Raw genomic sequence first — 14,462 nt, forward strand, 5'->3', positions numbered from 1 at the left:
ACAGAAAGAGGCAGGGAGGCCACAGATCTCATTTATTCGTCTGAATCATGCTTCTGTTAGCAGTTTGTAGGACAAAGCATTGCGGGCCCGGTTATATAAAGACAATAGAGATGGATAGAGGGTCTGTATTAAAGACTGAGCATGAAGCCCACTACTCACTGCGCGGGAGGGTGAAGTAGCCCTGAGGTGTGGGGTCCCTGCACTTCACCTCTGTCAGGAGGATGGGCCTGAGAGAGAAAGGGGGGTTTAGTGTCATGCCAACAGACCAGACGCCCCTCCAATGTGCCACTGACCCTGGTTTGTGAATGATCTCCCTCAGCATGTGGACCACATCATCGTTACTCATGTTATCAAAGTTTATGTCATTCACCTCAACCCCAAAGACACACAGTGAGTAGGCGTCTAAATCAATAAAGCCTAAATCAATAATTGCTCATGTATACCTGTCATAAAAGACAATGTCCTGATGTGACCCGAAACTGCCCCGATAGCAAACAAATATGCATACATCAAAAACACAGACACACACACCCACATGTTAGCAAGTGGATGAAAGTTAACTAATTCAAGGGAAGATATATATTCAGATAATATAGATAAAGTAAATATAGATCATATATTTACTGAATTAATGTTGCCAATGGAAAAAATATTTGGCCACCAAACGCTACGTAAAGTTTGGCTTTGGAATCTAGCAAAGGCTAGAATTGAGACATGCACTAAAGAAGTAAACAAACACATATGCCAAATAAGAGCTATGAAGCAAACTAGCCAAATTGGATCCTTATTCAGGAGACTATGTATACTGTTTTCACTGTATTGTTTCAATCCCATACTCCTGGAAGTGTAGAATCAAAACAACATTTTGTCACTGTTAAAATTTTTATTGAATAAAAACATCTTTTCTTCCTCCAACTACCATGAAGCAAAGCAGCAAAAACACACAATTTGGTTCCAAGTACAGTAAGTGAACCTTAACCCGATCTCATGGGTTCAACACGGCAAAACCGATGAAACTTGACTACACAATGAACCAAAAAGTAATGTAGAGTAAAGCACAGGTCTTCAACCCTCTCCTGGGGACCCCCTAGCCTTTCCATCTATTAGATGTATCCCAGAGCTAGCACTCCTGAATCAACTTTTAAACTAATTACAGTTTTTTTGGATTGCTTAAGCACGATTTTCAAAACAGGGCCCGTGTTTTCAAAACACTACACACAATAAGCACAACCATACACCCAGTTAGCAAAACACTACAGATCCTTTGCATAATTAAACACTCTTGTAAAAACTATACACTTCTGTTTAAAAACCACACTTTGTTACCATATGAAACACACACGTTTCACATTACTATACTCTGTTTGTACGAGTTACACTCTGCTGTGATAAACCTAAAACACTTTTAGCACTTCTACTTCCCTATGATTAGAGTAGGCTACCATCAACAAAGTACAAATATAATGTAAATTCACCAAACACTACACAAGACCAATGTTGCAGACTGAAGAAACTCATTTATTTCTCAACACGCCCAAAATGTTGACATGGAGATTCATAATACTGTAACAAAATGTCACTTTACATATTGTACTGTAAGTTTACTGTAAAAAAAAACTAAAACAAAAAAAACTAGACATTGTCTCTTCGCCTAGCTGGATCTGGCCAGAGAATTTCATCAACATCGCAGGCAATGTTGTCATTAGCAAGACACCTTGGAAAGAAACGTCTTGAATGACGAATCCATCCTTGCATTGCTGCTACCTCCATCTGGTCACAGGCCTCCTCCATGGCTTGGATGAGGGGTACCTCAGCCTGGAGACGGAGATCATATACCTTCCACCGCCATGCCGAGAAGAACTCTTCTATAGGGTTGAGGAATGGAGAGTATGGTGGAAGATATAGGACGGGGAAATGTGGATGTTGCTGAAACCAGTTCTGAACCAGAGCAGAGCGGTGGAAAGACACATTGTCCCAGACAACAATGTATTGCATATATTGATTTGATTTGCTGCTGTTATGTTGTGCAATTGGTCCAAGAATGTAAGTATGAGTGCTGTGTTGTAAGGGCCCATATGGGCATGGCGGTGGAGGACCCCATTCTGTGTAATGGCTGCACAGAGTGTTATATTACCCCCACGTTGCCCTGGGACATTGACTATAGCCCTGTGGCCAATGATGTTTCTTCCCCTCCTTCGTGTTCTCGTCAGGTTGAACCCAGCCTCATCTACGTAAATGAACTTATGCTGGATCTCCTCTCCATCCATTCGTAAAACTCTCTGAAGAACAGTGTCAGGCAAAATTGTGTAGTTCAGTGTAGATGTAGTATACATATTACAGTACAGTAAAATATTATGAGACAGTATGCAAGATCACACTGCTAAAGTGAATACATACCTCTGCATAATCATGCCGCAGTCGTTTCACCCTTTCGGAATTGCGCTCGAAAGGCACTCGATAAATTTGCTACATTTGAATATGTTTTTTATTTAGGATGCGTGCCAGTGTTGATGTTGAGACCTGATGGATATTGTTGAAACTGGCGTGGTTATTGCCAATGTTAGTTCGGAGCTGATTGAGTGTTATAGCATTGTTGGCCAAAACCATGTTTACTATCTCCCTCTCTTGCTGTTCTGTGAACATAGGAGGCCTTCCCCCTTGTCGTTCCTGACCCTCAATCCTATGTAGAAAAAAAACAAACAGTATACAGTAGTACAGTAATTTCACAGGAAAAGGTAACAGAAATGCTGATAGTGCATATAATACAGTACTGTAAGCAGTTACTGGAACCGTGCAGATGTTTTTGATATGATGATATTTATACAATACCTATTTTCCAGTCGAAATGTTCTTATCACACTTGCCACTGTGTATGGGCTTAGATTTGGCTGTACAGTCCAGCCTCCCTCAGCGTCAGGCCGTGGTTGACAACGTGGTCAACCAGTGTTGCACGGATCTCATTTGTCAGATTCGGTCCTCTTTGAGTACCTTCTTGTCTTCCTCTACCTCTACCTCTACCTCCAGCATGGCCTCCATCTCTTCCTCTGTTGATTCCTCTTCCTCCCCTTCCTCCTCCTCCTTGTCCTTGTCCTCCTCCTCCTCCTCCTCCTCCTCCTCCTCGTTCTCCTCCTCGTCGTCTTACTCTTTCTCTGACTCTTTCCATTGTGCTTGAAGACTGATGAACTCACCTGCTGCTTTTTATAGTGCTTATACACCTGATTGGTGTGTTTTCAATTAAGCAAACAAGTGTTTGCACACCTGATGACTGTGTTGAACCAATTGGTTGGACGGTGTGGTAATTTGACAGTCAGTGCTTTGGTATTGCAAGGAAGTGACTTCATGACAGATGTTTGTGTGTAATGTATGTTAAGTGTGTTTAGTGTTTTGCAAATCACTGTGTGTAGAGTTTTGCAACAAGTGTGAAGTTGACATTGTGCTTATAGTTGTGCAAATATGGGCTGATGTTTTGCTTCTTGAGTGTAAGGTTTTGCTAATAGTGTACTACTTTTAATTTTAGTGTGTAAGCAATCCAAAAAAACTGTATTAATGTCAACCAAGTCAATGGTGAATACTGTCATTATTATTGTCAACCAAGTCAATGGTGAATACATCATTTCTGCACCCCCTCTTTTTTCCCTTTTTTTCTTTTTCTAATTCATAATTTCACACTCAATCACAGACACATAACACAGACAGACAAACACAATACTATGTAAGGGGTGCGTCGTCTCTTGCTTTTATATCTAGACGTTGTGAGGGCCCACAAAAAAACAAATGGTGTGTGTGTTACGAACCCTGTGGCTCTAGCAGTCTAGGGTGGAAGGTACAGAGACCCGTAACATAAAACTCATGCAAATCAGTGTAAATGAACAGTGAGAACAAACAACACAGACAACCAAAGCTACCGTCAAACATAAAACGTTTATTATAAAAACACGGTAAAGGGGTTAGGGAAAAGGGGCTGAGCTGGACCCAAGAAATGAAATAATATAGTAAAAACATCCCTTAACTGAACTTGCCTGCCTCAAGAACCGCTTAGCTGACTACTAACCAATACAAAAAAACAGTTGGTGGTCCGCTCAGTTCTAACTAGTGTTTTTAGACAAAGTTTTCCTACGGGTTGTGTTTTGCCCAAGGGCGACTTGCTAAAAAAATACTTTTCCCAGGGGCACAGGGATAAACAAACACAGGTCGAAAAAGGACTAAACAGCCCACAGTAAAAAATTGACTAGACAACACCAAACAAAACACCACAGCAATACATACTCACATGAAACAGGACAAACTGAGATGTATGAGCAAAATGTCTGTCTATCAAAAAAGGTATGTATCTCAAGAATGCCTATGTCCATGTGGAATATAGACATTCTATGTCTAGACTCTTTTGTCTCCCAGAGAGTGGTGCAATAAGGAGGGTTGTCCACTGATTGGTCCACCTCAGCATTCAGGCGCTGCACTCATGACTGCCAGGTGGGAAACACCAAGGAACATAATTAGGAACATAAGTGACACCTGGGGAAAATTCAGGAGGGAAAAAACACAAACGCGCATACAGGATACCTGCATGTGTAGCAGTGTGGGTTGGTGCACAAGTCTCCTGTGAGACTGTAACAATGTGTTGCAGTTGGGAATCCAGGGCATTTGTCTGACTGACAGTCGATAACCTCCCCGGACCTGGAAATCACCTTTGTCTTTTCATTGTGCCATTTGTTCAGCACAGATCCTGTTTCTGGGTTATGTACACATGTACCTCGGGTTTGTTTATTGTGGATTGTGACCAGATGCACGACTGTGCCTGTCTTAGGTTGTCCCGATATCACAGTTGGGATCTTACCCATGATTGGCTAACCAGCCCTCTTCACTGGTCACACTTCAGGTCACATATTGGGTAGGACTGAAGGATGTAATATATGTTGCAGGAGTACTTCTCAAGCAGCCTATAGCACCCAGCAGTTTTATCATGTGTTACAATAAATAAGGTGCACCACCCACATGCCCAAGCATCCTGACACCAGACTACAAAAACTTGAGTGCAACAACAAAATCGTTGCCTGTTCAGACACAGTTGTATAATAAAAAGATGTATCTTTCCAAGATAACCAGTGGAAATTTAAATGGGATTTATCCATCATTTTTATAAACAATTACACATATACATACATACTTTCATGCATACAAGTACACATATACACTTTTTTATACACAAATTATTTTTATTCTTGTTATTTCATTAGTTCCATCCCTCTAGATTCCAAAGAGGCAACCATCTTTCCCAGTAGACTAACATGTTTTCATTACGAGCAGCAATATATTATACTGTCTTATTATGATTCTTTCCAACATATTTAATCTGTTGAGGCTCTAAGCATCCCCCGTAACCAGGTCTTGAAAAGGAATGTTTTACCAAGGAGAAGAATTATGTTTTCAATTGATTTGAGCATTGCCTCTCAGGTCACCCAATACGACTCTCTGTAAACTAACTTCCAGGGTGACTCTGTGACACAATAACCAATCTTGGTTTAATCCAGAATTTTGACACTATAGGACGGTACCAAAACATATAATCTATTGTTTTTGTTTCATCCTGACATAGTCTGCACACTGGCGACTGCTCAATTCCCCATAATCTAAGCATTTTTTTGGTGGCCAGAATTCTGTACAACAATTTAAACTGAAAGGCTCTCTGAGACACATCAATAGTTGTTTTATATGCTAGTCCATACACTTGGTGCCATGGGGTTGGAATATCTTAAAGATTTTCCCAAATGTTTTGAATACTGTCGGGTGCTGCAGTCAAACGTTTTGTAGCAAGATGGGAGAGATACATTTTATGGTTTATGTTACTCCGGTTTAACCATGCATGATCTTTAACTGACAAGGAAATTCATTGTTTTCTAGAGATTTAATTTTCTTTCTCCATTTGTCTGGTATGGCTGCGATAAGTTGATTATACCTCTGAAGTGAGCATGTTTCACCATATGCTTGTTTGAGTTGCTCTTGAGTCATATCATTCCTATCTTTGTTCATGATGTCTTTACAGTTTTTTTGGATTGCTTACACACTAAAATTAAAAGAAGTACACTATTAGCAAAACCTTACACTCAAGAAGCAAAACATCAGCCCATATTTGCACAACTATAAGCACAATGTCAACTTCACACTTGTTGCAAAACTCTACACACAGTGATTTGCAAAACACTAAACACACTTAACATACATTACACACAAAAATCTATCATGAAGTCACTTCCTTGCAATACCAAAGCACTGACTGTCAAATTACCGCACCGTCCAACCAATTGGTTCAACACAGTCATCAGGTGTGCAAACACTTGTTTGCCTAATTGTAAACACACCAATCAGGTGTATAAACACTATAAAAAGCAGCAGGTGAGTTCATCAGTCTTCAAGCACAAAGGAAAGAGTCAGAGAAAGAGTAAGACGAGGAGGAGAACGAGGAGAACGAGAACGAGAACGAGGAGGAGGACAAGGAGGAGGAGGAGGAGGAGGAAGGGGAGGAAGAGGAATCAACAGAGGAAGAGATGGAGGCCATGCTGGAGGTAGAGGAAGAGGAAGACAAGAAGGTGCTCAAAGAGGACCGAATTTGACAAATGAGATCCGCGCAACACTGGTTGACCACGTTGTCCACCATGGCCCGACGCTGAGGGAGGCTGGACTGTACAGACAAATCTAAGCCGATACACAGTGGCAAGTGTGATAAGAACATTTTGACTGGAAAATAGGTATTGTAAAAATATCATCATATCAAAAACATCTGCACGGTTTCAGTAACTGCTTACAGTACTCTGTTCACAGAACAGCAAGAGAGGGAGATAGTAAACATGGTTTTGGCCAACAATGCTATAACACTCAATCAGCTCCGAACTAACATTGTCAATAACCACGCCAGTTTCAACAATATCCATCAGGTCTCAACATCAACACTGGCACGCATCCTAAATAAAAAACATATTCAAATGAAGCAAATTTATCGAGTGCCTTTCGAGCGCAATTCCGAAAGGGTGAAACGACTGCGGCATGATTATGCAGAGGTATGTATTCACTTTAGCAGTGTGATCTTGCATACTGTCTCAATCTTTTACTGTACTGTAATATGTATACTACATCTACACTGAACTACACAATTTTGCCTGACACTGTTCTTCAGAAAGTTTTACGAATGAATGGAGAGGAGATCCAGCATGAGTTCATTTACATAGATGAGGCTGGGTTCAACCTGACGAGAACACGAAGGAGGGGAAGAAACATCATTGGCCACAGGGCTATAGTCAACGTCCCAGGGCAACGTGGGGGTAATATAACACTCTGTGCAGCCATTACACAGAATGGGGTCCTCCACCGCCATGCCCATATGGGCCCTTACAACACAGCACTCATACTTACATTCTTGGACCAATTGCACAACATAACAGCAGCAAATCAAATCAATCATATGCAATACATTGTTGTCTGGGACAATGTGTCTTTCCACCGCTCTGCTCTGGTTCAGAACTGGTTTCAGCAACATCCACATTTCACCGTCCTATATCTTCCACCATACCCTCCATTCCTCAACCCTATAGAAGAGTTCTTCTCGGCATGGCGGTGGAAGGTATATGATCTCCGTCTCCAGGCTGAGGTACCCCTCATCCAAGCCATGTGACCAGATGGAGGTAGCAGCAATGCAAGGATGGATTCGTCATTCAAGACGTTTCTTTCCAAGGTGTCTTGCTAATGACAACATTGCCTGCGATGTTGATGAAATTCTCTGGCCAGATCCAGCTAGGCGAAGAGACAATGTCTAGTTTTTTTTGTTTTAGTTTTTTTTTACAGTAAACTTACAGTACAATACGTAAAGTGACATTTTGTTACAGTATTATGAATGTCAACATTTTGGGCGTGTTGAGAAATGAATGAGTTTCTTCAGTCTGCAACATTGGTCTTGTGTAGTGTTTGGTGTGTTTACATTATATTTGTACTTTGTTGATGGTAGCCTACTCTAATCATAGGGAAGTAGAAGTGCTAAAAGTGTTTTAGGTTTATCACAGCAGAGTGTAACTCGTGCAAACAGAGTATAGTAATGTGAAACGTGTGTGTTTCAAATGGTAACAAAGTGTGTTTTTTAAACAGAAGTGTATAGTTTTTACAACAGTGTTTAATTATGCAAAGGATCTGTAGTGTTTTGCTAATTGGGTGTGTGGTTGTGCTTATTGTGTGTAGTGTTTTGAAAACACGGGCCCTGTTTTGAAAATCGTGCTTAAGCAATCCAAAAAAACTGTAAGAAACAAGATACCCTTCATTGTAAAATGTTTCAATGAAAATTGTTTTATTTTCAAATATATATATATATATATTTTATTTAGCCATATCATTTGGTGTAAGATTTTTTCAAGCTGTTCAGGGGGATGGAATTGGAATTGTAACCTGCTTTGAATAAATTCCTTCATAAAGGTCAATGTTTCAAATAATGTACCATTGTCTTTATTATTTTTATGACGGTCGCAATCTGCCGGTTTTGCATTTTTTCAATAACCGTCACAGCCCTAGTAACATTTATTTTGTTATACTTAACTCTGCTAAATATTTTTTCATTTAGATATGCTGGGCAGTATTCCATAAATGTCCTGTTTTAACTGGGTTTACCAGATCAATATGAAAATGATTATTATACACAGATGAGGCTAGGTTTTCATCAGCACTCCCCCAGGAAAACATTGACAAATTATACATGTGCCCTTCTCAATTATTGGCACCTTGTGGAATGGTGGAAAGAAATGTCCAGTTGTCACGGAAGGCAACTAAAACTGCACTTTGATCCATCTCCCATCAATGAATTATTTAATTTGTACCCGGTATTTATTAGTTAATGTTTGTATCTATAGGAATTTGCAGTGTCTTAACATGTAACCTGTGTTATGTTTGCGGCACTGTATTGGGACTGTGCCGTTGTCACACGAGTTGTTTTGGTTTTGTGGTATGGACTTAATTTTTTTTGGCCGTTTTGACAGCTCTTTATGTCTGACCCCCCCACTCCACCTGATCCACATCTGCCTTTAACTAACGCAGCTAAAGAGATGGGTGCTCACTCTCTTCCCCCCTCAAGAAGAACCGGGCGACGCAAGACGGCGACTTCATCGCGCAAGCCCTGCTGCCCTCTGCCCTCTGCCCTCTACCCCTAAATTGACAGTGCCCACTTCTACAGCCCTGCTTACTCGACCCTGGAATCCTGGATGTCAGTTTGAATATTTTTAAACCATTTTTGATAAATTTTTTGAACTTTTATACATTCATTAATAAATTGTTCCAACTGATCCATTGGTCTGTGTGTCTGGCACAATCCGGAATAGAACCTATGTAAACCCTAGGTGGTGTAGTCAGCAACTTCCACGTGACACAGTTAGCATGAAAATGTCGCACACGTTCGATGTAGGATTAGATCAGATTCAACTTTATTGTCCTTGAACAGTAATGCTAGGGGAATGGTGCTTTTATATTGAAATAGACTTTGTTGGCTATGTACACCGGTGGTGTCCAAAACAAGAATGCAATGGCAGAAAAAATAAATAAAAAATCAAGCACATTGATATTCTACAACTTGATATTTTGTGTCAGTACCTCAGAGTTTCATGCATTTAATTTTGCTGACCGTGTGGAGAGACAAAAAAGGAAATGCCAATGATCTAAAGTAGTGGCGTGCAAACCTTTTGACAGGATATTGAAATTGAGGGCCACACATTTGTTTTGTAATTTCTTTATCATAAATTATTTGCAGGCCCAAAAAGGGCATAATTCAAAAAACATTTATACAGTAGGTCCATTATAATGTCAAAATAATTTCAATCCAGATTCTGATGTATAACAGTGGACTGGTGAATATTTTATTTTAAATCCCCTCAAAACTATTTTATTACCTTCGGCAGGCCGGACGGAATTGCCTCTGACACGCGGGCCTTAGTTTGTTCGCCCCTGATCTAAAGTATACAGCCTAATCGGTCAAACGTGGCTTTGCAATGTATATGTAACGGTAAGGTGAATGACAGCCCCGTCATCTCCCGCTTTTCCTGGTTTTCTTTTCATCCATGAACACAAGCCGAACTTGTCATGCGTCTTGTCTTTGATTATCACTCACACCAGGTCCCAATCCGGTCATTAGTATATGTTTAAATGTTGCTCCTCTGCTCCCCTCATTTGTCGGTCATTGTTCCATGTCGCCGTTTGCATTCAAGTACGTGGTGAGTGTTTTGTACCGTTTTTGTTTCGTGTTGAAGTGCTCAGTGTTATTTTCAATTAGATTTACAACATTGACTGCCACTCTGCCTGCGCCTGGTTCCTTCCTCTCCACCACTACACTAACTGAGACAGAATGACCGACCGGAAAGGAACCTGCAGGCATGCTAACAAAACCCGCCATGATCACAGGGATAACTACCTGTGGCCGTGGGAGAAGCCGGAGACGCTGCAGGAGGAAGCTCGGCGTTTCTGGACTTATTCCGGCTACTCCCCTCCAATACGTCCGACGGGTATACCTGGAAGGGGGACTGGGGATTGGCCTCCATCTCATCGGATGACTTGGAGGTGGAGTATGACTGTTGGGATGATGACGAGACGGAAGGGGTTCTGGCGTGGCACCCAGTGCGGTGTCAGCTGGTTCCAGCCTTCCCAGAGGCTGGTGGGGACAACAAGAAGCCAGGACGATCCCCAACCCTGGGTCCACGACCCTGGAGGAGATGACGACGGAGGCGACGTCACCGACCCGCCGTGAGTCAGCCCCAATACATTTTTCTGGGGGGCTATGGGGGCAGACGGAGGCCCCCAAGTCACGGCTGCCACTCACGTGGGGGGTGATAGAGGTGCCCCAGCTATGCCCAGTGCCAGCTCCAAGGCAGGACTTATTTTTTGGAAAGAAGCTGTAGAGATGGGTAAACAGTAGCTCTTCTGTAGGCAAATAAATAATTCAACCAATAAAGAAGAATTGAATGGTGGATTGACAGTGCATTTAACATTTACTAAACAGCATAAAGTTGCTATTTTTGTGTTTCTGACTGTGGGGGATTTATTAAATGTTTTTGATAAATTGATTGAGTACATGTCCTTGTAAGACCAAGTAACCATTACGATATTCTCTGTAATGTCCTCGACCTTAACCTGGACCTAAAACTCACCCAGGAAGGCATTGGGGATGGTGATCTTCAGCCACATCGTGTCCCGGACCTCAAGCCCCGACTCAGGGTGAAGTAGCCCTGAGGTGTGGGGTCCCTGCACTTCACCACTGTCAGGAGGATGGGCCTGAGAGAGAAAGGGGGGGTTTTGTGTCATGCCAACAGACCAGACGCCCCTCCAATGTGCCACTGACCCTGGTTTGTGAATGACCTCCCTCAGCATGTGGACCACATCATCGTTACTCATGTTATCAAAGTTGGTGTTGTTCACCTCAACCCCAAAGACACACAGTGAGTAGGCGTCTAAATCAATAAAGCCTAAATCAATAATTGCTCATGTATACCTGTCATAAAAGACAATCTAGATGTCCTGATGGGACCCGAAACTGCCCCGATAGCAAACAAATATGCATACAACCAAAAGACAGACACACACACCCACATGTTAGCAAGTGGATTAAAGTTAACTAAATCAAGAGAAGATGGAATGAATGAATTAATGTTGCCAATGGAAAAAAAATATTGGGCCACCAAACGCTATGTAAAGTTTGGCTTCCAGAATCTAGCAAAGGCTAGAATTGAGACAAGATATGCACTAACGAAGCAAACAAACACATATGCCAAATAAGAGCTGAGGTGAGGAAAAAGGAAAGGCCCTATTCTTTGTTTTATATGAGAGCCCTGATACATTTTATTACTCGTGGGAGTGACGTTTCAACATCATCGACAACTCACCAAAGGCGTATCTGTTCTCTGTTTCTAGAATGAGAAAGGACCATAACATAGTTTTCACCTGAAAGCCTCCGTGTACATAGTTTTCACCTGAAAGCCTCCGTGTACAGGATGGTAACGTGTTTGTCCTCTGTACCCAGGCTCAGATGTGGTCGAGTGGCTGTATCACCACATCGAGGGCTTCCAGGACCGCCGCGAGGCCAGGAAGTACGCCAGCAACCTGCTGAAGGCCGGATTCATCCGCCACACTGTCAACAAGATCACCTTCTCAGAACAGTGTTACTACATCTTCGGAGACTTCAGCGACTGTGAGAACTGTGAGTCCCGACGGGCAGTGTCCCTGGGGGACCACCTGGGGCCCCCCCAACCCGTGACCTGGGCTCTGTGCCCCCCAAACTGACGGCCTCGCGCCAGTCCTTCCACCTTGCCATGGGCAACCCCAGCGAGTTCTTTGTGGATGTCATGTAATCAGATGACGTCTGTGTGTGTTTGTGTGTGAGGTAAGTGACCATTTGGTGTGAAGTTTAGGAGTGTTTCAGTCTTTGGAAGACTGACCGCTGTAGTTTATGGTTTGGTGGTAACTAACTCACGGTGTGATGAGGCACTCGGTTCTAGTCTGGGATGAACAGGGTTCAGAAGGATTCTGGCGCTGTGTCATTAAAGACATGAAATGCTTTAGGTACTGGCATATTTTTACGTTGCCCCAAATCCCCCACAACTTTCCACCTAACTAAACACCAAACATGCTGCTGGACTCATCGGAAAGCTCCTCTTCTTTGGTTTAATACTGCTGGTTTCCCTCTCACACACTCCGTCTGGGAAGCTGTTCTGTGTTTTTCAACTGATTTAGTTATTAGCATCATGTTTGTTTTTCTCACTGGTACTGCATGCCTTTCTGACCAACTAACTGAGAGTAACAGTAGTTGTCTTTCATTGAAAAGGAGCTGCCGTCAGTTGTACTGAGAGGACTTGGCAGGTAGGAGGCACCATTTGCCCTTGTTTTGTTTTACATGGAAGGGAAACGTTTTCTAAAGGTGAAATTGATCATTCATTTACCTGTGTAGTAATGATGTCATGTGGGGCTGTATCACACAATTCATGAGTGCCTTGTTTTTTATCCGGGAGCCCTGTAAAATAAATAGTCACTTCTCAATAACTATCATTCTGCCTTGGTGGGATTTTTTTCATGAATCTGCACACAAACCATTTTTTAAATTTGTATTTTGCCATTGTATATCTTCAATATGTCATGTAAATGCAGTACTACGCCATAGTGATTTCTAATGTGAACCCTAAGCTCAGAGGGTGACAGACACATTTCTCTCAAGCAGCCCAAGGATATCGCCTTCTGATGACAAGGTACCTTGCAACATTGTCCAAGGCTCTCTAGTAGAGGAATTGGTACTTGAAGAGCATAAACCAAAAATGGTACTGTTGGGATTGAATCATTAAATCGTTCTTGAAAATGACTGTGATACTCTCTTTTGTTTCATATTTTGTATGTTACTGAGGCGCATAAGCATCCATTTTGTACAAGTGAATATAATGAAGATGATGATGATGATGTATAATCAAACCATTCAGTTGCTAAATGAAGAAAGACAATTGTTTCAAAGTACCAGAATCATCTTGGGTGTCTTTGTTTAATTTCATTGTCACTTATGTTTCTGTATTTTGAGAGAATACATTTGTAATAGATTGAAATTACATCTATGTTTTTCTTCTGTCAAGTTTTTGTTTAGATGGATATACAGCTCTGGAAAAAATTGAGATCACTGCACCCTTTTCTTTCCTTTCCAAAAAAGTTGAAAAGGAATGTTTTGAGTGAAGAACAGAAAGGTTCCATTTACAGTGGTCTCTTAATTTTAATCCTTCTGTTCCTCACTCAAAACCTTCATTTTTGACTTTTTGGAAAGGAAAGAAAAAGGTGCAGTGGTCCCTTTTTCCATAACTGTAGATTTTAATGATAAAGTACAAATGTTATACCCAGTAGTCAGAATCAGAATTTTATTGCCAAGTAAGTTTCACAACAATCTAGCACATTTTTTCTGGTCCATTAATGAAGCAATTTTGTACAAAAGAAATAAAAACAAATAAGGTGCAAGAATTGTCCAGTTGAAGGTTGTGGGTGTGTATATGTGGAATGTGGTCATAGATTTGTCTAGTTGATGGTTGTGTTATATGGGGAGCGGCTATAATCAGTTTGGCTCCGGGGGCATGTTCAGGAAGCTGTTGGAAGGAAACTGTTCTTGTGGAGAGAAGTTTTGGTCCTGATAGACCTCAGCCTTCGACCAGAGGGGAGAGCACTGAATAGTCCATTTCCAAGGTGAGACAGATCAGCCTCAATCATTTCCGCTCGCCTCTGTGTCCTGGAGGTCTTTAGGTTTTGTAGAGACGACAGAGCAGCCAGTTGCCCTCTCTGTAGAGCTGTTGAGTGGATGATGTGCTGCAGCCTGCCCTTGTCCTTAGCAGTGACTGCAGTGTACCATAAGGTGATGGAGGAGATCAGGATGGACTCTTTGATGGCAGTGTAGAAGTGCACCATAGTCTTTGGCAGGTTGAACTTTTTCA

General features: G+C 41.8%; 1 long non-coding RNA gene and 1 pseudogene across 1 annotated transcript; one reads left to right on the forward strand and one right to left on the reverse strand.

The window, feature by feature from the left end:
• The window catches only part of LOC105009057, a 43,830-nt pseudogene extending 30,204 nt beyond the window's left edge, over positions 1-13,626 (forward strand).
• LOC117593917 lies at positions 1,647-2,972 on the reverse strand. Its single transcript, XR_004575373.1, has 3 exons — positions 2,830-2,972; positions 2,398-2,680; positions 1,647-2,279 (listed from the first exon to the last, which is right to left on the reverse strand). It is a non-coding gene; the product is annotated as an uncharacterized LOC117593917 (long non-coding RNA).
• Positions 13,627-14,462: the final 836 nt, after the last annotated feature.

Source organism: Esox lucius, chromosome 24 (assembly GCF_011004845.1).
Source record: "Esox lucius isolate fEsoLuc1 chromosome 24, fEsoLuc1.pri, whole genome shotgun sequence".
In the NCBI taxonomy this organism is placed as follows: domain Eukaryota; kingdom Metazoa; phylum Chordata; class Actinopteri; order Esociformes; family Esocidae; genus Esox; species Esox lucius.